The sequence below is a fragment of the Pleurodeles waltl genome, chromosome 9 (genome assembly GCF_031143425.1).
Source record: "Pleurodeles waltl isolate 20211129_DDA chromosome 9, aPleWal1.hap1.20221129, whole genome shotgun sequence".
Taxonomy (NCBI): Eukaryota; Metazoa; Chordata; class Amphibia; order Caudata; family Salamandridae; genus Pleurodeles; species Pleurodeles waltl.
Window position 1 is genome coordinate 873,415,405 of NC_090448.1, and position 20,524 is coordinate 873,435,928.

At 44.3% G+C, this 20,524-nt stretch overlaps 1 protein-coding gene across 2 annotated transcripts in view; it reads right to left on the reverse strand.

The window, feature by feature from the left end:
• DGLUCY (D-glutamate cyclase) overlaps positions 1-20,524 on the reverse strand; it is a 396,105-nt gene that overhangs the window by 292,026 nt on the left and 83,555 nt on the right. The window lies entirely within an intron of this gene.

The window sequence follows — 20,524 nt, forward strand, 5'->3', positions numbered from 1 at the left end:
TTTGACTGTGTATGTGATTGATTATGTGGGTCTGGGAGTGGGTTTATGAGTGGTTTTGTGGGTCTCTGAGTGGGTGTTTCAGTGGCTGGATGGATGTGCGAGTAGTTTTCTGGTTCTGTGGATCTGTGAGTGGGTATGTGACTTTTGAGTATGTGACTGGCTGTGTGAGTGGCTTTGTGGGTAGCTGTATGGTCTGTAAGTGGGTATGTGAGTGGTTGTGTGGGTGGGTGAGTGAGTAGCTGTGTGGGTGTGCGAGAGTGTCTGAGTGGCTCTGTGTGGGTGTGAGTGGCTCTATGGATGTGTCTTGTGTGTGTGAGTGGCTGTATGGATGTTTGAGCTGGTGTGACAGAAGTTGCATGGGGGTTTGAGTGAGTGAGTAGGTCTATCAGTGGGTGTATGTGTTTTTTTGTTGGGGTAGGGATCAGCAGATCCATCGCAGAGTTACACAGGGCCGCCCTGAGCACAGCAGCGGATCCATGGATCCTCACTAGCACAAAAACTTTTTTTCACAAATTCATCCTCAGGAATGTTACCTTACAGAAACTGCTATGACATCCATGGGGTCAGGATTCCTCTACTCTGACCCCTTCATTCAACTTCATATGTTATTTCTGCTCCCCAAGACCAAGTCCCGATGTAAAAAATGGCAGCCGCAACTTTCCTTTAAGGTTGCTATTGGCACATGGATCCGTCGACCCACAGTGGTGGATCCACGGTGAATCCACGTCCCTAGATAAATCTTTTTTAATAGCTCTAAACTATAACTACCTATTGGTGACCACAAGTAGGTAATATATATATATATATATATATATATATATATATATATATATATATATATATAAATATACAATATACTGACTGACAAGACCATGTCCACTCACCTGAATTCCAGGTTCCGCAGGAGCAAAGAGAATGAAACTCTCACCCCTACACACTATTTTCTCGTATCTGAAACCAACAGGGAACGAGCGAATAGCCTCCGGGGGAAAGGGATGGGGAACAGGGATTTGGGAATGGAAGAGAAACAAAACACTGGTTCACAAAGAAGCATCACTGTTGTTCTAAGAAGGTTGCTTCAGGGCTTGGTACAGGAATGTTAAGACCAAAAACAAATCAAAAACAAAAGAACTACAAATATCACAGAGTTTTTCAGCAAAAATGACAATAATTATTATCATTAATTTGGGCAATCACTGAGTCCTTCAGCAAAGTCACAATTATTATTAGTGCTCGATTGCTCAACTATTAAGGATCTTTTTTTAACTCACAACAAAATCGTTATCAAATCAAACTTATGAACTTGTCTTTTGTTATTCGTTTTCACACAAAAGACTTGCTCCAAAACAATCAGAATAAACGTTTACGTTTGCATAGATATGGAGCGATGCTTTCAGGAGTTCACAACACTTAACTTCAATGCTGCTTTTAAAAATACTTCTCAAGCTGTCTTTGGAAAATAGTCTTGTATCACATGTTTCTCATTGTCAACAAATGTCTTTCATAATGCACCAAAAGGTCACTAACCTCAAGAAGGCTGAAAATAGGGAGACAAGAGGGGAATTACTCACAAACTGACTTCTCCTAGAATGTTTAGATTTTTTGAGGAAGATGGAATACTGCTCATAAATTCTTCAGCCGCTGCGAAAGTAATTCACTCTTGAGAGGGAACCTCCGATGAAGCCTCTCACTGAAAAGAAGACTCCTGAAAGAATCACAGAACTACAGCTGAACCGGGAACACCTGCGAGCGAAGGAAGACACAAAGCCAAGCACAGGAAACACCTTGGCAGTTATATTTATAGACTGGTGATGAGTCATCAGACACATGCTGGTGATGAGTCATCAATCACTTCTGATGATTCATATGAAGGAATTTGATGTCTCCATAAACCACTTGGCACACAGTTCACAAATGGAACAACACTTGCTTTTTATCAATATAAATAAACATGCAATGTAGTTTTCTCACAATTTTACAGGGAAGTGCTGTGCTATAAACACACTCATGACATGTTTCATCACTCTTCATACATGCTGATTTATTTTGTGAGGGTGCAGCAAGAAGCGTGCGTGTGAGTGCGAGCCCTAACATATACATATATAAAATTACTGAAAAAAACAAAGGTTACAGGGACGTTACAGTTAACGTTTTCAGCAGTTATAGTTATACTTATAGTTATACTTATGTTATGAAACTATACCTCGTGGCCTAAAGTTACTTAACTGCACAAGTTAGAGGGCCTGGTTTGGATGTTGGTGGTAATGGTCCTGCCGTCAACTTTTGGACTGGAAAGCTGTCTGCCGCTGCAACGGTCCACCCACCGAATTTAAATGTTGACGGTCCCATAGACAAAAGAATTAAAATTGCTGTAGTTGATGGTTGGAAAGGTAAAGTGGGATACCGGCAGGACCACAGCCAGGCTTCCCACTGTGTAGATTTAGACGTGCCTTACCGCCAAGAAAAAAGTAGCGGTCCGACCTCCACTTCTTACTTGGCGGATTGGGGGAGGGAAGGGGAGACTCACCTTTTCCCCACTTTACACCCCGTCTTTGACTGGAAACGTCTGAAAAACACCTGCCATTGCGACCCACAGTGAAAAGACAACCCCTCTCGACAGACTACAAAGTAGGGATGCTGCATTGCAGGGGACGTTGGGTGGGCACTGCATGGAAGGTGGGGACTACTGGAGACATACATGTTACAGAAATGTATTTTCTTCACTGTAACATGCATATGTAATGGACATGAGTCGGTCAGACAAGAGTGGGAACACACTGGTACACAACACACATCTTACACATACACAACTGTCATTATGGTACCAGTATTTAAATGGCAAATTAATGCTGGCACCACAATGACAGTACCTACACACCTGTCAACTGTGCACACTGCCAGGGGACCAATACCTGTCATGTTGTGTTGCGAGGTGTGTGTGTGAGTCAGTACATGTATGTGTGTATGCGATGCAATAGGCTGGTTGAGATGGGGGAGCGAGTGTGGGTAATGTGGTTTTGTCTGTATGTGTGTCACTTGCATGTGAGAGCGATGTTTTTGTGTATGTTGGGTTGGGTTGAGTAACATTCAGGTGAGTGTGGTTGTTGTGTAGTGGTCATTGTTGTGAGGTGTGTAGTTGTGCATGTGGTTCTGGAACTGAGTGTTGAGTTGCGTTGTTTGTTTTGGGTGTTGTGTGTGGGTGCAGTGTTAATGGTGTTTGTATGTTTTATCATGGATCCATAATGATGTGTGTGTTCTGTATGTACTGGGTTGTGTTGTGTCAGAATGGCAATAGCTTATTGTCTGAATGTGTTGTGTTGTGTTATGTAGTGAGGGGTTCCTTTATGGCTACGTGACACTATGTGTGTGTGTGTGTGTGTGTGTGTGTGTGTGTGTGTGTGTGTGTGTGCGTGTCCCTTACCTCTCTTCAATAGTCATTGTACAAAGTCCATTGAGTCCCGAAGCTGTCTCAATCCATCAGCAAACCGCCAACATCTTGGATGCCTGCAGAATTGTAAAATCTAAATACGGCGGGTGGAAGACCATTGATGTGACAGTATTCTCAGGTCCGCGCCCAACCCGGCTTGGCAGTGCGACTGCCAAGATCTAAATCAGGCCCATAGTTTTTTCAGCTAAGTATAGCTATAAGTATAACTATAACTGCTGAATTTATATGGTTGTGTATGGGTAAAATGTCAACCTAACTATAACGTCCCTGTAACCTTTGTTTTTTTTCAATTAATTTCTTTTTTTTTTTAACGTAAACTAATATATAATTACCAAAATGCACCAGAAATACACAATTAATGTTAATACACCCACGCCGCGTATGGCAGGAGTTGGCTGCAACACCACCCTCACCCAACCCCCTCGCCATCACCCACATGCATCCAAATGCATGGGGAGCACGGCCTTTAACCTTTGTTTTTTTATTGAATATATCTATATATCTATAAAAACACACATATATATATAAATACACATATATATATATATATATATATATATATATATATATATATATATATGTGTTTTTTTTTTTATGTGTGTGTGACCACTTCTTTTTGACGCTGCTTTCCCACTTCCTGATCGCCAGCGGTGCCAAAAAAGACTTCATCACCGTGTTGCATATAGCCACTACCTTCTATAGTTCATAAAGGAACAGGCACTCCTTGTAGGCAGTATAAGTTGAAGTTTTAATTCATAGGTGCAGACAAACCACAAAGCAGAACGCGTTTCAGAAACTTCTTGCCTATATCAGCCTTCATACCGTCATATTGCCATGACTTTTCACCCCTCACATGATTTCACCAAAAGTGTTTGTATGTTTAAAACGTACTCAAAACATATTGGGACTGGGTTATGCACATCAATTGACTGTATACAATAAATAATTAAGCGGCTTGCAGAAACTATAAGTTATCCAACATTTGGCCTACCCATTTTTCTACAATATCATCAATGGGTTACAAAATATACAGCTTGCATTATTACTCGGTGACAAAAAAAATAATACTCACAATCCAATAAAGTTAATATCAATGCACTATAACAGTAGTATTGTAAATTAAAATGTTTAAAGCACAAAAACATCTATCTGCAGCAATATGCACTATGATTACAGAACAGCATAATATAGATTAATTCCAATTCCCCCCTAAATTGAATGACATTGATGCGTGGCAGGGATTGGCTGCAGAGTGTATATACACATACAGACACACACATACATACATATATCTGTACACATGTAAGTACCCTGAAGATAGTTGCCACTCTTTAGTTTTAGTTAGTTGACACTTTAGTAGCACCGTCTTCATAAAACTTTCCCAAAAATGAGTCCATCTAACTCAACTGCTAAATTTCGAGGTGATCTGCCAAATAGAGGCAGAGAAAAAGGAGGGTCCCCAAACTCTTTTTCCCTATGCAATGTCTTTACAGACAATTTGACAACAATACAGGAAAAAATCAGCTGAATAGAATTATGGCAAATTTGACATGAAATCTTTACCCAGAAAGTGTGCTGTTTGTGATTTTGTATTACTCTGTTTAGCCATTTTAGAGAAATTATGGTTAAAAATTTACAGATATCTACTGTTGCAGGAGTCTCGCCATAAACAAATGACTAAAAAGAAATCTGATCGGTCAGTCCCACATGACAGAATAATAAGATTTGCGGGCACCTCCTTATATACCATGTTGCAGCTGCCATTACAAGACTCAGTCCCAGGGCCCTGAAAAATAAGAAAAGGACACAAGAGGGCATGGTAGGGCTACCCTAGCCCTTGTGGGTGGGGGGCTGAAGCGGGCTCCCTCTGGGACCGAAATTTAAAAAATAATGTAATGTCATGGTCCCGCAGAACTGCTGCAGGAGTCCCACAGGACCAGACGAGACACAAAAAAAGAAATTAAAATGAAAGCACGGCTTACAGGCTGAACTAAGCCCTTCATAGAGAATGGAGTCCCAATACATTATGAAGACCAATTATGTGGGCAAGCCCCTACTGCGTTCAATCTTTGCATAATGTACATAGAGCCCACACACTCCAGAGCGGTAAGCCATTTTAGGTAGGCAAGACCCTATTATGCCCAGTCAACAGTGAGTACATAGACTGGGTGTGGAACTCACTCCCTTCAGAGACCTAAGCCCCAATAAGTGGAGAAGTCTCTACTACACACATTCTGTTCACTCACTGTAGACTACTCACAGGGCACAAGTTACAGTTAGCTCAGTAAACTATAAATAGTAGATTTCAGTTTTTTTAGTTTAAAATTATATTTTTTAGCTGACTTTAACTATAACCTCACTTGGTGGGGCGTGGCCTATCCTCCGACCAAAATGGCCATAAGGCTGTGAAGCTCCCGGGACCTCGCCTAATCTGTATGCCCATCTGCCACCATCCTGATCCCCGTTGCACCCCTGAATGCTGCCATCTCCCCTCCAGACAACTGGGTGTTTGCCAGTGAGCTGCTGGGGTGCAGGGAACTCGCAGCCAGTCGTCGCGCCCTGAGACAGTCCTCGGAGACCCCGAGGTGACAGGGGCTGTGGGGGACCCTGAGGACCGGGTTTTGGCGTGTCAGGCTTTTGAGGACTGCCCTTGCTGCTGCCTTGGGCCAGCTACGGTCGCTGGTGGAAGACTCCTGCCTAGCTGCCACCGCCTTCTGGTGACTGCACTGCCACAGGGCACTGAGGCCTGCACTGGCTGGAGCCTTGCGCCGGCTGTACATCCTCAGAGGAGACCACGGCAAACCCCGAGGTCAGTTAAGTCCTCCTGGGCTGTGTCTTTCTTTCGGCCCCCGGCAGGCGGTCTCCATTGCATAGCTCGCCCGCCAGAGCCACATCGTGTGGTGGCACTCCTCGGACCTGATGGACACAGTAGTGGAGGTGAGTGCCTGATATCCATTGCATGCAGGGACTTTTTTACTGCTGCTCTGAAGTGTATGTGGACTACTGTTGGCACCTCATGTCTTGGGGGTCCATTGATCTAGACCACATTATGGACCCATGGCCTACGTACCAATAGCGCTCTCAATACAGCACTTACTCTGCTCCGGCTGTTTTTTTCCCTTTGTGCTTCATTGCTGAGGACTCTATATTTCTGCAGTGTGTTTGGCCTTGATCTTTGGGGCTCTACTACACCTCCTACGGCCTACTGCCACCCGGTGACTGCTCCCGCCTCCCCATCCTGTTTTTCTATATAGCCCAGACCTTCACCGGCTAAAGATGGGGCGTGGAGACCTAATACAGCGCCAAATATAGTTTGACCCTGCCAAGGGACTTACGCGCTTAGACCAGATGTGTGCTTGGATGGCCATTCCAGTAGGCTGGATGCTGCTGAGCAGCAAATATCTGATGTGGAGGACGGTGGAGCTGCCATGGCCACGAGCATGGAGAGTCGAGCAGTTGCTGAAGACTGTAGCAGCGAGAAATTAAGATTTTGAGGCCCACTCACGTCGCGACATTATTCTCTTCACAGGAGTGGTTGAAACCACTAACACCGGACGCATGGACACTTACGTTGAACAGCTTCTCATACACCTGTTTGGCAGAGACTCCTTTATTGCTACCTTTGCCTTAGACAGAGCGCATCAATCTCTTGGCCCCGCCCCACTCCAGGGGCACCTTCATGCCGATTATCACCTCCCTTCTAAATGTTTGGGATCAGGATGCCGCTCTTCACCAGGCCTGTGATAAGGCCCCACTCCAGTATCAGGGAATGTGTCACTATACCCGGACTTCAAATCTGTGGTTCAGGAGGCGCAACGCAAATATTCTGATGTTAAGATCCTGATGCAACTAGCTGGCCTGCGGTATGGCATGTTTTATCCTGCACAATTGCACATCCAATTGAATGGCAAACATCACGTATTCAACTCTCCTGCGGATGCTCTTCTGCACACAACAGAAACTGGATCAACCTGCATCTGGGCAACACTTGCCAGGGAGCTCTCTGCGTTACTCACCAGGGAACTCTCACAGAGCCTCACCTCCTTGTTGCACACTGTGTATTGCATCTGTGGTCTCAATCTTTTCTCTTCCTCTTCCTGGTGTTATTCTATGAGCACACTTATGGTTGCTTAATGCCTTCTCAAGATGCTTCTCCTTGTTTCTCAGATTCTATGGGTAAATTTATAATGTTCATGTTCACCTTTCTTCATTCACTAGGCAAAATGATTGCTCATTCATGGAGTGTTGCGACATCCCCAAAGTGTACTCCACTCGGTTGTTTTTATTTGTTCTTATTTGGATTTGGGGTTCTCGCCCAGGTTGCATCCTCTGGTGTGGGTAGGGGTGTTGGATACTGTTCGCCTGTCTGTTTGTTGTATTTTGTATTTGTTTATGTTGTTTTATCTCACGACAACTTACGACATGTTAATCGCCTGCATGCAGCGTATTTACTTCCCTATCTATGGCACCATAACCATTACGTAACTATGCTCTTGAAGTCACCTGCGCTACATGGAATATCAGGGGATTGAACAACCCTAGGGAGGGTGAACAGGTCCTCACCCACATGAGTAGGCATGGAATTAAAATTTTGCAAGAGACTCATTTGGCGCCTTGGACGACCTGCACGTTTGCTTCACAATGGGGTCGGAATCGTTATTTCTCCCATTATAGCTCTTACTCCAGGGGGTTTGCATAATTGTCCACAAAAGTCTCCCCTCTGTGTGCTGCGAAACAATCTTCGATCCAGAGGGGCGCTATTTCATTGTATGAGAGCCTCTCAGAGCATATCTCCTAGCACCGACGCCTATGTCCCCAGCTGTGGTCAATGGTGACCCTCCATCTCTGGACCGCAACCTGCCTTCGTCACCTGGTATCCAATGACGCAATAAGTTTCATGCTATTTCCTATTGTATGCCCTGATTTTCCACTATATAGCATCTCTTTTGTATTTCTGTGCATTTTTGACTTGTCGTGATCCAGCTTAAACTTTGGATTTTATGCTTTTGCGTGTTATCATTGCTTCTCTTTATGAAAAACCTTAACGTTTTTAAAAAAAATATAACCTTACTTCAACCTGTTTTTTCAGTGAATTTCTACATTTTGCTTAACCTAAAGTAAGATATTATTACTAAACCTAACTATAATGTCACTTTAAACTTTGTTTTTTTCAGTGAATATAAATATATATAGTTAAATACATAGAGGTGGAGTTAAATATAATAAATCCATACTTTTGTATACTAACCTTCACAATATTGTGGTAATCGATATTTTGGTCACAATATGTTTGTACAACAATATTTAAAGCGTTACATTCCTGTGGAAAATCACAGGTATTATTAGTACAACACTATAAAGAGACCAAAAGGAAGGTTGATATGCCCTGTTGATTATAGTGCACTCAAAGTAACACAGAGTAAGTGTTAGAAAGTCTATAAATACTTAGATCACTCCTGAGTTTTTACGAGTAAGCTGTTTATCATAACATACCCAATTTGTACTGATTTTGATTTTGCCCACTCAGCCAAGACAGGTTTTGTGACTTTCGTCACTTCCTCAGACCCAAAAACAAACATAGAAAGATACATTGTTACGTACAAAGATCTACCCGGAGAAATACAAATATATACTGTATATATATATATATATATATATATATATATATATATACACACCTTGAAATCTCCATCAAAGGGGGCTTCCGACCCTGCAGGCGGCTCCAAAACACGGGGACGGACGTCCCGTGAAATAAATCCATCCAACAAAAAGGGTACTGGAGCCTCGATTCACTGAAAGCCACACGTTTATTTTTCGATCATACTGGCAGCTGAGATAACTTTTGTTTCCTGACGCGTTTCGGCATTAGTGCCTTGTTCACAGGTGATGCAAGTTATAACAAGTGCTTAAATATCTTTCAGTCACGTGCCATTAACAACACTTCAATATCCATAATGCATCCTAATATTTTCATAATCTTTGGCACAGTGGTTTAGTCTTTCAATATTACTCAATTTCACCACAATTTCCCAGTGTCTTGTTAAAAGGTGCATAATGTTTCAAAATATAAAGTGGCCACGTCCACTGCATTATTCAAAGTTTTTAGCAGATCACATTTCTTTTTTCCTTGCTGCCCTTCAAATAAATATTCTCTTTTACAAGTGAAAAACAGGAACGTGAAGATGAGGTGGGTCCCTCCCTTCGCCCTTTCTCACCTCTGTAGTCATTATTTCAGGAAAAGTCCTTTTTATTCCTTTAACAGGGGCCAGCGAGTCATGCCCCCTGAACAACAAATCCACCTTGAAATCTCCATGGAAGGGGGCCTCCGACCATGCAGGGCGGCTCCAAAACATGGGGATGGATACATTTATATAAAGCAACTTATCTACCAGGATGTATATACGAACTCATAAAGAATATGTGTTCCATACTCATAACATTTACCAAACAACAGTTGTTTGAAATTTTATACACTCATGTTATTTCTCACCCTGAGCAGGACATCCAGTAGTACTTACAACGCATGCCTAGAGGTATTCTTAAAATGATGACAGTCTAATTCCAAACCAAGTTAAGAATATTATTAAAATTGATGTGTGCAACATATGTTGTCTCCAGTGTCGGCTGGTGAGATACTAAAAACGGAGAAGTGCCAAACAAACATTATGGGGCTCATTCCGAGCCGCCCGCCGGGCGGAAACCGCCCAAAGACCGCACCGCGGTCAAATGACCGCGGGAGTCATTTTGACTTTCCCGCTGGGCCGGCGGGAGATCTCCAGAAGATCGCCCGCCGGCCCAGCGGGAAAGCCCCTGCAACAAGGAAGCCGGCTCCGAATGGAGCCGGCGGAGTTGCAGGGGTGCGACGGGTGCAGTAGCACCCGTTGCGATTTTCACTGTCTGCATAGCAGACAGTGAAAATCATGGTGGGGCCCCCAGGGACCCCACGACACCCGTTCCCGCCATCCTGTTCCTGGCGGGTTTTACCGCCAGGAACAGGCTGCCGGGAAGGGGGTCGGAATCCCCATGGCGGCGCTGCAAGCAGCGCCGCCATGGAGGATTCCCTGGGCCAGGGGAAATCCGGCGGGAAACCGCCGGTTCCCCTTTTCTGACCGCGGCGGTCAGAATAGCCCTGGAAGCACCGCCAGCCTGTTGGCGGTGCTTCCGTTGCCCTCCACCCTGGCGGTTTCTAACCGCCAGGGTCGGAATGAGGGCCTATATTTATTTTAAAAAGTTTCACTTACCTTATACTGCCGGCTGGCAGCACGTCCCCGATGTTCTGCAGCACGTCCTCCATGCTGATGGCTCCGTACTCCAATCTGAGCACGAGGTCCCACATCCAACTCCTTTATCCAATCAAGATGTTGTTTTCATGCTGTTAAGGAGCATGAGTGAAGTGTCTGGATTGGCTGGAGTGGGCTGGCTCTGCGTTATAAAGAGAACTGGAGGCCTTTACCTGCTTTCCAACCCAGCTGCCTAAAACATCTGAGTTAGAGTAGTTTGAATTGTCCATGTCGGTTTGGCCATAGAAAGACAGCTGGCCAAACCAACATGCGCACTTCAAACTGAAGTGGCCACTCCTCACTGCTGCCAATCAGCTGCAGTGATGCACTGGCCCTGCCCTCACACTCTGTTTACTGGCAGACAGTAAAAAATAAAACAGTAATTAAATAAAAAAAAAATTCACACTCTCTGCACAGCAGTGTGGGGGGGCAATGTTTACCGCTCCTATGGAGGAACTGCCGATGGTTGTCTCTTAAACGTGCGTTTACTGCTGCTTATTAGTTCATTTGAGTTGTCTGCAAGTATTTTGTTGAACTAATATTATCACTACTTTTATTACAATAAATCAGTATTCACATTTATTTTATTTGTATTTAATAAATTGCAAACATTGCCAAGATGGCTAAGGAGCTGTAAATGAACAGTTATATCAAACGAAATAGTGTTAATTAAAAATTACACCTGATGTTATTACAGACATACAGTTAAATAACAAAAAAGCAGTTCCTCCAAAATATTTATGAGGCAAGGTGATTAAAAAGATGGTGTCAACCTTGGCAGCAGAGCTTTCTAGTCTGGGAGTCTGGGTTAGGGGTGGGCGGTGAGCTCTGCTCCGCTGGTGGAGCTAACAGAGATTTTGGCACGAAAGGTGTGTTACTGTGTGTGCCTTGCTGTGTGTTGTCCATATACTTTCCTTGTTGACTGTAAGAAAGAAAAAGTTGTTCTTTGCAAAGGTAAAAGTGTGATATGCTAATATTTTGTTGCATTTGTAAGCCTGCATACAGCTGAACGCGGGATGGCATGGCCCGCAGGGAGTGGAGCACATTTACGTATAGGTAGACCAATTAGCCGGGCAACACTGCTAGGTCTCTTAGCAGTGCAATATACATGGTAAAAACAAACAACAAACTACAAAAAAGCAAACTACCAGTGGCGCCATGCAAATCACTGTCAGAGAGGATGGTAGTTACAGGAAGGAAAGATATAAATCACTCAAAAACCTAAACGCCCAAGGCCCCTGACAGAGCACTGATTGGAAGAAAGCACTTCATACCCCATCATGTTAAAAAGAGTCAAGATAAACAGCTACAGAAGTACACAGGTACCCCGCCATCTTCTGTGGCCTACATGGTACATCATCTGCAATGGTTATTATTGATGGTGCAGTTAATGTAGTTATTTTATGCTGACAGCGTGAGGGAAATTAAACTGTTGTTTGCACTCCAAGTAGGTGACCCCAGGACTTTAAGTGTGATGAAAAAATTGTGGTTTTCTAAAGGGGTGTGGCATATTAAGTGCATGGTATAAACGTGTAAACTCATTTACTACGACCTGTATTTTGGCTCCTCTCTGAGATTTCTGTTATTGCATCCAGATATAGAACACAACTGACACACACCTACAACCAGCCAGGACTATCGACTTTGTCAATAATTGTTAGCTGTTTAAAATTAAATGAGTACCAAAAATTGTGCTGTAAATAAATAATATTGAAAATATTTCAGTTTTGAAATTTGTTGAGACTGTGGTAAACATTTCTGCGACCTGTGGAAGGAGTACTGATCTCCAGAGCGTCTCAATCACTCCTGTTGTGTTCACTCTACTAGACATGAATGCCTGTTTTCTTTCTATAACTTGTCCTTCTGCAGCTCACACCTCATCGCTTTCTGTCTCAGCACCCTGTTTTTGACTCTCTCCTGAATGCGCATCCTCACTCCTTCACTTTACCACCCCCCAAAACACAACGCACCCACTCACCTGTAAGCGCCGTATTCTCTTTTATTTCCGCCTTGTCAATATTTTGACAACTGCGTATCTTCTTCACAAACATTTGTACAGAATCACAATTGCAACTGGAACATGTAACTATTGTTGTGTGCACTCTGCGGAGGAGCCAAGGTTTGGATGACCATTTATTCTGAACACCTTTTTGACCCACTGTGAGAAATTTACACTGTTTCAGTCTCTAATCTGCCTATTGTAAGCACCTGGAGACGACCCAGTTCATCCTGGAAATAGTAAATACTCTTAGTGAATGCAAAATTATGTAAAATATGGTACATATAACTAAATCCCTGACAACGGATACCTTAACGTGTTTTCCATTCATTGTTCAGAAATAGATTCGCGTTATTTGACAGTAAACTTTAATGACAAGAAAATAAGACGCTATCAGGATTTATTTCAATGTCCAATTGTAATTACTTCCGGGTCTAAGACTAAGACCAGGCCAGTTAAAGCCCGCCCTCATTATCCCCACCCCCGTCTCAAAAAAGCGTATCCCTCATCCTGTCCATCCCTCAAACCCACCAGCACCCGGCCTGAGGCCCTCGCCCACCATTGAGCACAGCCCTCGCTCATTGGTATCAGACACTGAAGAACACCTATAAGTGCATTAGCAGGTATTTCCTCCAGGTCGAGATTTTAGCCCTCGAGTGTACCTTGGGCGCGGTACAGGCGCACATTGGCAGAGAGCCTCCTTCTGCCATAGGGTACTGCCAAGAATGCGAGGAACCTCGCGCGCACGCCCATGCATGTCCGTTTCTACAACGATTAATTAACAGACGTTTCTGTGATACAACATGGGCAGCAACTGCCCATTTTCCCTTTAATTACACAATACATACCCATATTACTGAAATGTGGGGCTCGAGCATGGTCGTCATTTACTGATCGCCAGGGGTCGCAGCGTCCCCTGGCACTGTCTTTGCCACCCTTGGCTTCAGAGGTGGCAAAATCAATCCCAGGAGCACAAGGGCAGTGCGTCCTTATGGACATCGGGTGAAGCTCCTTGCTCGTTGTTTTCTCTTATTTATTTCACGAATTGTAAATAATGTTTAATTATTCTATAGTAGTGTAATAAAATACAATTAGCTGGACTAGGGCCCTCCCAGGCAGCTGACGTAAGTAAAAAAACGCTTTTAAATGCATGTTGTATGTGTGCTTGAGGGTGAGTGTGTGGTTGCGTGAAGGAGAGTGTGTCTACGTGTGAATGCGTGTATGTGTAAGGATGTGTGTGTGAATGAAGTTGAAGGCCAACTCGCTTGTTATGTCACTTCTGCTATCCCTGGCATTTTGGTGAATGGACGTTTATGAGCTCAAGTCGCGAGGCACGTTACTCTTCTTACTCTTCTCACTGTTTTACCCACCATCCAGCTGTACACTGTGAATTGTAGTTTTATTTCAACGTTAAGGTATGGGTTTAAAAGTGCGGTTGGTGAAAAAGCCCTAACTGGCTAGAGGTGCCCCACATAAAACACTGGGCCAGGTGGTAGCCGTCTGTGCATGGTGCAATAGAAACAGCAGTGCAAGATTTCACCACTGACATACATATGGTACAACAGTGGTGTTATGCAATATGATGGAGGGGCATCTGCTGAATGTGATGAGGGGCTCCTCAGTCGCCTATATCTCACCTATATTTCATTGGCCTCAGGCTAAATGGGGGCTTACTAAGGGGTTGGGGCACAGACAGCTTTCTGACCGCCTGGGGAAATGTGTGAATGGCTCCCAGGCTCAGGAACAAAGGCAGTTGCCGCTGAGTGAGGTGTGACCTACTCCCCAGGATGGCCACTTAGGGTGTTAGCCCAAAAGGAAGCCTTCAAAGGGGAAACCACCTTTGAAGGGCAAATGGAGATAACACTCCTGGGCAGGCTGCTTTTTGTTCCTGCCTATAGGTTAGAGACAGGGAAAGTGAGGGAAACCCAGTGTCAGAAACAATTTTCCTGTGGGCATGTAACCCTTAGGTAGCCACAACTCTGGGGTGGGCTACTATTCTTCTGATGACCCGGGAAGGGTTGTGCCATCTTGGAAGGAACAAGAATGTTGCACTCTGGGATAGCCAGATGCTAACCAGACAGGAACTTTGTCACCCAAGAGGAGAGGACCCACTATCCCATTGGCTAGTGACCACGTTGTCTCCGCAGGGCACTTTCCTGGAATAAATATGACACCCTAGATCTCAGAACACCGTGGATTTGGAGAAAGGGCCAAAGGAGGACCATCCTGATGGCGTTGAAAGCGCTGAAAGAGAGGCTGCACCATCAGAAGGAGTCCATTTGCTGCACTTTGGGCTAGTAAAGTTTGGATAGTGTCCGTGGATCCTGGCTCAGGGAAAAGTTGATTCCCAGATCGAAGCAATGATTCCCAGGGTCAGACGGCTAGCCCCCTAGAACAGCACCAGGGACAATAAAGCTGGAAGAGCCCAAATCGCCAAGTTGGTAGCCACTGCAGCAGTTTTGCCACTACAGGACGATGGGCACTTCAATAGACTTACCCAAGATAGGCAAAAGAAGCATCTGTGTCTGCTGGACCTGTGGGTGTTGATTGTTCTCAGATTCGTCACCCAAGATGGACACTAGCCCACACCAAAGATTTGAGGACTGAGGACTCACCCTAAACTTACCTCAGTTGATGGCACAACATCAGGAGCATCTTTTGCCTGCATCCCTCAGCATCAGGACCACTCCATAGTCGTCAATGGCGGTTGTGCTGTAAAGTTGGAATTTGCTTAAAAAGCGCTGTGGTGGCCAGGTAACTGTCTAAAGTATCCTTACTGGCCTCCTAGACCTCCGACCTGCCAGAATTAGTCACCCAACTCGGAGTTGACGGGCTAATTCTTTCAAACTGAAAAGTTTAAAAATCTTTTGTTTGTCAATGCTTGTTTGCGGTTGATAGAAAAGTTATTTAATGCTTTAAAAAGTCATATCTCCAGAACCCTCTGGTGGATTTTGATGATCAAGGACTCTAAACGTTCACAACAATATGCTCTTTTGATTATACATTGTTGTTGTGTCTCTTTCTTGTGTAACTTTCTTATTCTCTTGTATGCTGCTGTTAAACGCTTTCCTCATAGTTCCTCTGCTAAGCCTTACTGCTCACACCCACAGCTACCCAGGGTTGAGTGTGAGGTTAAGCAAAGGAGCCTGACTGGACCCAAGATGGTATTCGCAAGTGCACTACACGATAGGGACCCACAGCCATATTATATAGTACATCCAAATCCTTACACAGGCCGTACATTGGGAGAATAAAGCTCAAGGCCAAATCTCTGAAGCATATTACTAAACAGCTGTAGACTGGGGTGGTAGCTCGCTGCACATAAACGTTCAAGGGGAAAGCAGGAGGGTCTTATCATAAAACATTATCATAGTTTTGTACACTGCTTACGATTTTATACACACGTTCACAATTTCTTGCGCTGGTGTCCCCTACCCTTGTTTTCTTCTCCCCTAGCTGATGTTGTGTTGTCAGAGCAAACACGTAGGCCCCGACTTCTTGAAAAGATCACTTCAGGCCTGTATAAAATGGTCACCCTTCAAAAAGCCCCATAGACTACATAAACTGAGCTTCTCTGACCCACCCAATTGAAAGAGAAACTCACTTTTTTTTAAATTTCTCTTCCAGGCCTATCTAGGAAAAGTGCTGACCAGTGCTGGAAAATAGGGGGATCTGCTGATCGGATCATGGCTCCAACATCTACTTCTGAGCCGGATCTGAGTTCTGGCCGACCCATGGAAATATACTGAATTTGTCCGGGTATCCAGAGACACAATTCAGCAGCGCCCACACACTGTCTGCATTCCGCTTGGCGCAGAAACGTGCAGACAATAAGGTGGCTTTGTTATTTTCACTTCCAGCCATGCAGAAACAAAAGCCTGATTTAAAGGGCCATCAGCCCTTCTTTTGTTCAAGTATCATCCTGGCTGGGAGCTATATGGAATCTAACACATAGATGCCAATCCAATTGAAGGAAATGAAGCCACACAGCTTATCACTTTACAGGTACCCTAGAGAGACTATGTAAAGGCTTTTTCTTGATGAGTTCAAGCAAAGCACCTGCCATCTAACTGGTAAATTACTTTTCACAGGCAAACCTTCAGAGACACCTTCTCAAACTCATACCCTGTTCTTACAGAGACACCTTTTCAAACCATTCCCTGTTCCCATGTCTGGCAGGAAGAGTGACACTCCAATGGATCCCACTCCTAGAGCTCTGCTAGCTCAATCAAGCTGGTGTGGTCTTCTCTAAAAAAGAGGGAAGCATAGAGCAGCCAACTGGTTGGTTCATCTGGGAATGATGGAAGGCCAAACGTTCATCATTCCGCGATGGAAAGGATAATCCAATCAGGGGCTCTGCTATTTTTTAATCATATGTGCTCCTCCAAATCTGGGGCCTATTTCCTGCATGACCACTTTGTGATCAGTGCATGAGGGTAGTCCTCTGCCCTCCTTTCTGTGCTCTTGGTATCTGCCTGAGCTATCACCGGGGAGGAATGTTTATTAACTCCAGGCCATGAGCTCTGACCATCACGCAGCAGAACAAAAGCATGAGCTAAACACAAATAAGGTCTGGTTCCTTCACCAACCCAGCAGGTGCACAGGGGTGCTGGAATGTTCAGCAGATCAAATATTAGGTTGCTTTACATTGAACACAATCAATACTCACACAGTGAACACAATTGTTCTCAAAACACATATCCCAGACATGAAAGAGGCAAAAAGAACCCAGGTAATGGAGACTGCACAGACTTTACCAGGAGGGAGCTGGTATGCACCTCTCCAAAGGGATACAGGTACCCCTGGGCATAGATGAATGCGGCCACCATTGTCAGACTACTACATGGGTAGAAAGGGTAGGAGCTAGACTCCATAAAAAAGAGATGACCTTTGCCGGCCACCTTAACCACAAAGCCGAGCTCTATGGTCTCAGTCCATGTAAAGGGGGGGAAAGTCAGTGGACATGCACAATTGTCCTGTTCACTGAGTGAGCCTGACACTTATGGTGGAATCCTAGAGTGACAGAGGCTGGCGAGTCATCAAGAGATGATGGATGAACAGAGGGACTTTTACTGGAGAGAAGGAAAATATTTAGGAGTCCAGCAAATAAAGCATGATTAGGGTTTAGAGGCATATTTCAGGTAAGTGAATGGATTATGCAGATGAGGAGCCATTGTCAAAATCAGGTTATTTTAAAACCTCTTCTTGTAAGCACCTGCAAGTCACTGAAAGGCAGAGGATGTGGGGTAGATTTTAGCAGCTCCCTCTGTAAATGTAGTTGTTTCAGTCTAGTCAGTTCACTGCATCAATGTGGCTGTTTTCCTGACCTGATTTATCCCTTCCAGTTGCTGCACAGGGGTAATCCTTCATGACGCCCTCTTCATGCGGGTCCTTCCATGTGCTAATCTGCTCGGCTCCACCTACAATTGTCTTTGTCGCCATCGCATCATGTGTCATTTCACTATGTCTTTACTGCAGGTTCTCTTCCAGGATGTATAATCCTGCAGCAAAAATTTAGTGACAACCTATTTGGGGCCACAATGCTGAAAAAGCAGTGGGAGCAGAAGGCATAAACAATGTACATTGCGGTACCTGAAAGGCTAGAGGAGCCATCACATTTCAGCATTCCCTCTGGTGCAGGGCTGCATTCCTGCAACAGAGGAGTTACACTTTATTACCTCTCTCTGATTATAAGTGACTCAAGTGACCACAGATAAAACAGTATTGCTCTCTGCCATGATAACTGGTGACATGGCGTTTGAGATGATTTGCCTTTAGCTGTTTCCTGTCTTGCTTGTTTTAAATAAGTGTTGTTCCTAAAGTGCACTTCATCCTGTTCAAACTCGCACCTCTTTCCATTTTGCATATTTGATTTAATTCCTAAAGCAAGGAAATGTCTTCTCAAGAATACGTTGCAAGATAGCTCTAGGCAGGCAGAGCAACAAAGTTCCCCAACCATAGCCTAGCGTTGCAGGCACATTTGTGGCTTCCTTTTCCTCTGCATTTTTATTTATAGCTGCTAATCTTGTTTATAAGTGGTGACACCCGAATGTCTTATATGTGTCACACGTTTAGTGACACTTTGTCGTGAGTAGAATAAAATGTTCCTGCCCATGCAATTAAATTCGTTTCGTAAAAGTACCCAATTATGCAATTCCATAATCTAGAATAGGCTGAAAAATTGTTGCAATGCGCCTAATGTTATTATGCAATGTCCTAATCCTTCCGTTTCACCTTGTAAACATCACTGCATCAGCTAAGGGTAAAAGTATCAGCTCACCAGCTGCCTCAGACAACTTTCAGTAGTCATTAGCATTGCTCTTTTACTGCAAGACAAAAGTAAGAGGGCAGTGAGGCAGTAGAGTGCCTAGCTAGCACTCCTGCCTACGTGGCTGTCCTAATGACAAGACGTCCTTTGGTTACATTTGTGCGGTCAAGAATGGCTTTATAACACAAAATGTCAGAGGCAGTGGCCCATGTGTTGCACAGTGGGAGGGACAGGGCCCTTGTCCTGATCAGTAAAGGGGCACTTTAACACACATCATCTCTATTCACCCTCAGGTTACTTCCCAGTCACATCTGATGCAGGCCAATGGCATGGGCACAACCACTTACACACATTAAAAGTTGCATTGCACTACCATAGTTAAACAAGGAATGATGTCCTCACTTAGTTGGGAGGTGCCAGACCCCGTTAGAGAGCACAGGTGCGACGGGGGCTACTGTGCTACACCTGTGGTGGTTGAGGCCGTTTGCCAGTGGGCCCATCCTAGTATAAATGGGGCCAAATATAAACACTTCCTCACCCAACTCTCAACATAGAGAGGGCAGTCAAAGGATTCTTAAGAAAGGGGAGTGGGGTGCAAGAGCTTAGAACAACAGTCAACAAAGAGACACAATAACGTTTCACACAATGTAATGATTATATTTCATTTGAAAGAAAGTACTTTAAACTTACAGCCAAACGAAATAATACACAGTTTAATAGAGGTCTCAGTTACATGGTTGTAATCTTATTTACCATATTCAGTGAGGCTCTTCACCCTTCCTTTACACTCTCCATTCCATTGGAGCTCTCTAAATTATACAGCTGATGGTGTGTAGCATAGGTATTGATTAGGCATAGGTACCAATAACTCAAAAGGAACGCATTGACTGAATGTGTAATCAGTTCAACAGTTTTCACCACTCCAAGTTCACCTTGACAAAGTCTTAAGGTCCTACTGAAGCGTTCTGTGTCATTCAGTGTCTTGTTGCAGTCACAGTTAGGCTCCACGTTTACCTGCTTACCAGAGATTCAGTTCTGGTTGGAAGGATGAACCCATGCAGCATTCCCTCTCCTTTGGTGGTGGCTCTAACTGCTTGGGACACAGTGCTGACATCTTTCAGAACTTGAGCTGCTGAGCAAAAGCAGTGCAGCAGTCTTGCACAGTGGCACCAGTCATCAGCAGTAGTGGCCTGCCTGGCTAGGTACAGACGGCACATGGACACAGAAGTAACACCTACAAGCTGGGCCGTCCGCAAGGGTACATCTTCAGCAGTCACAGTATTTGGGTCAACCAAGGTTTCTGAATCAGCAGCGATGAGGGAACATTGGCTCTGACACTGGCACCAGAGGCACCAGTCGCTCAGGAACACAGGGTAATGCCGGATTACATCATGATGCTTGATACTTACAAATGTTGTCTCAGTTTACAGCAGAACCATTCGGGGAGACCTGAGGATCCCTTCACCAATAGGCTGCTTATGGGTTCACTCGCTTTTGAAAGTCCGTTTCCTCTGGGTTTTGCAAATGTT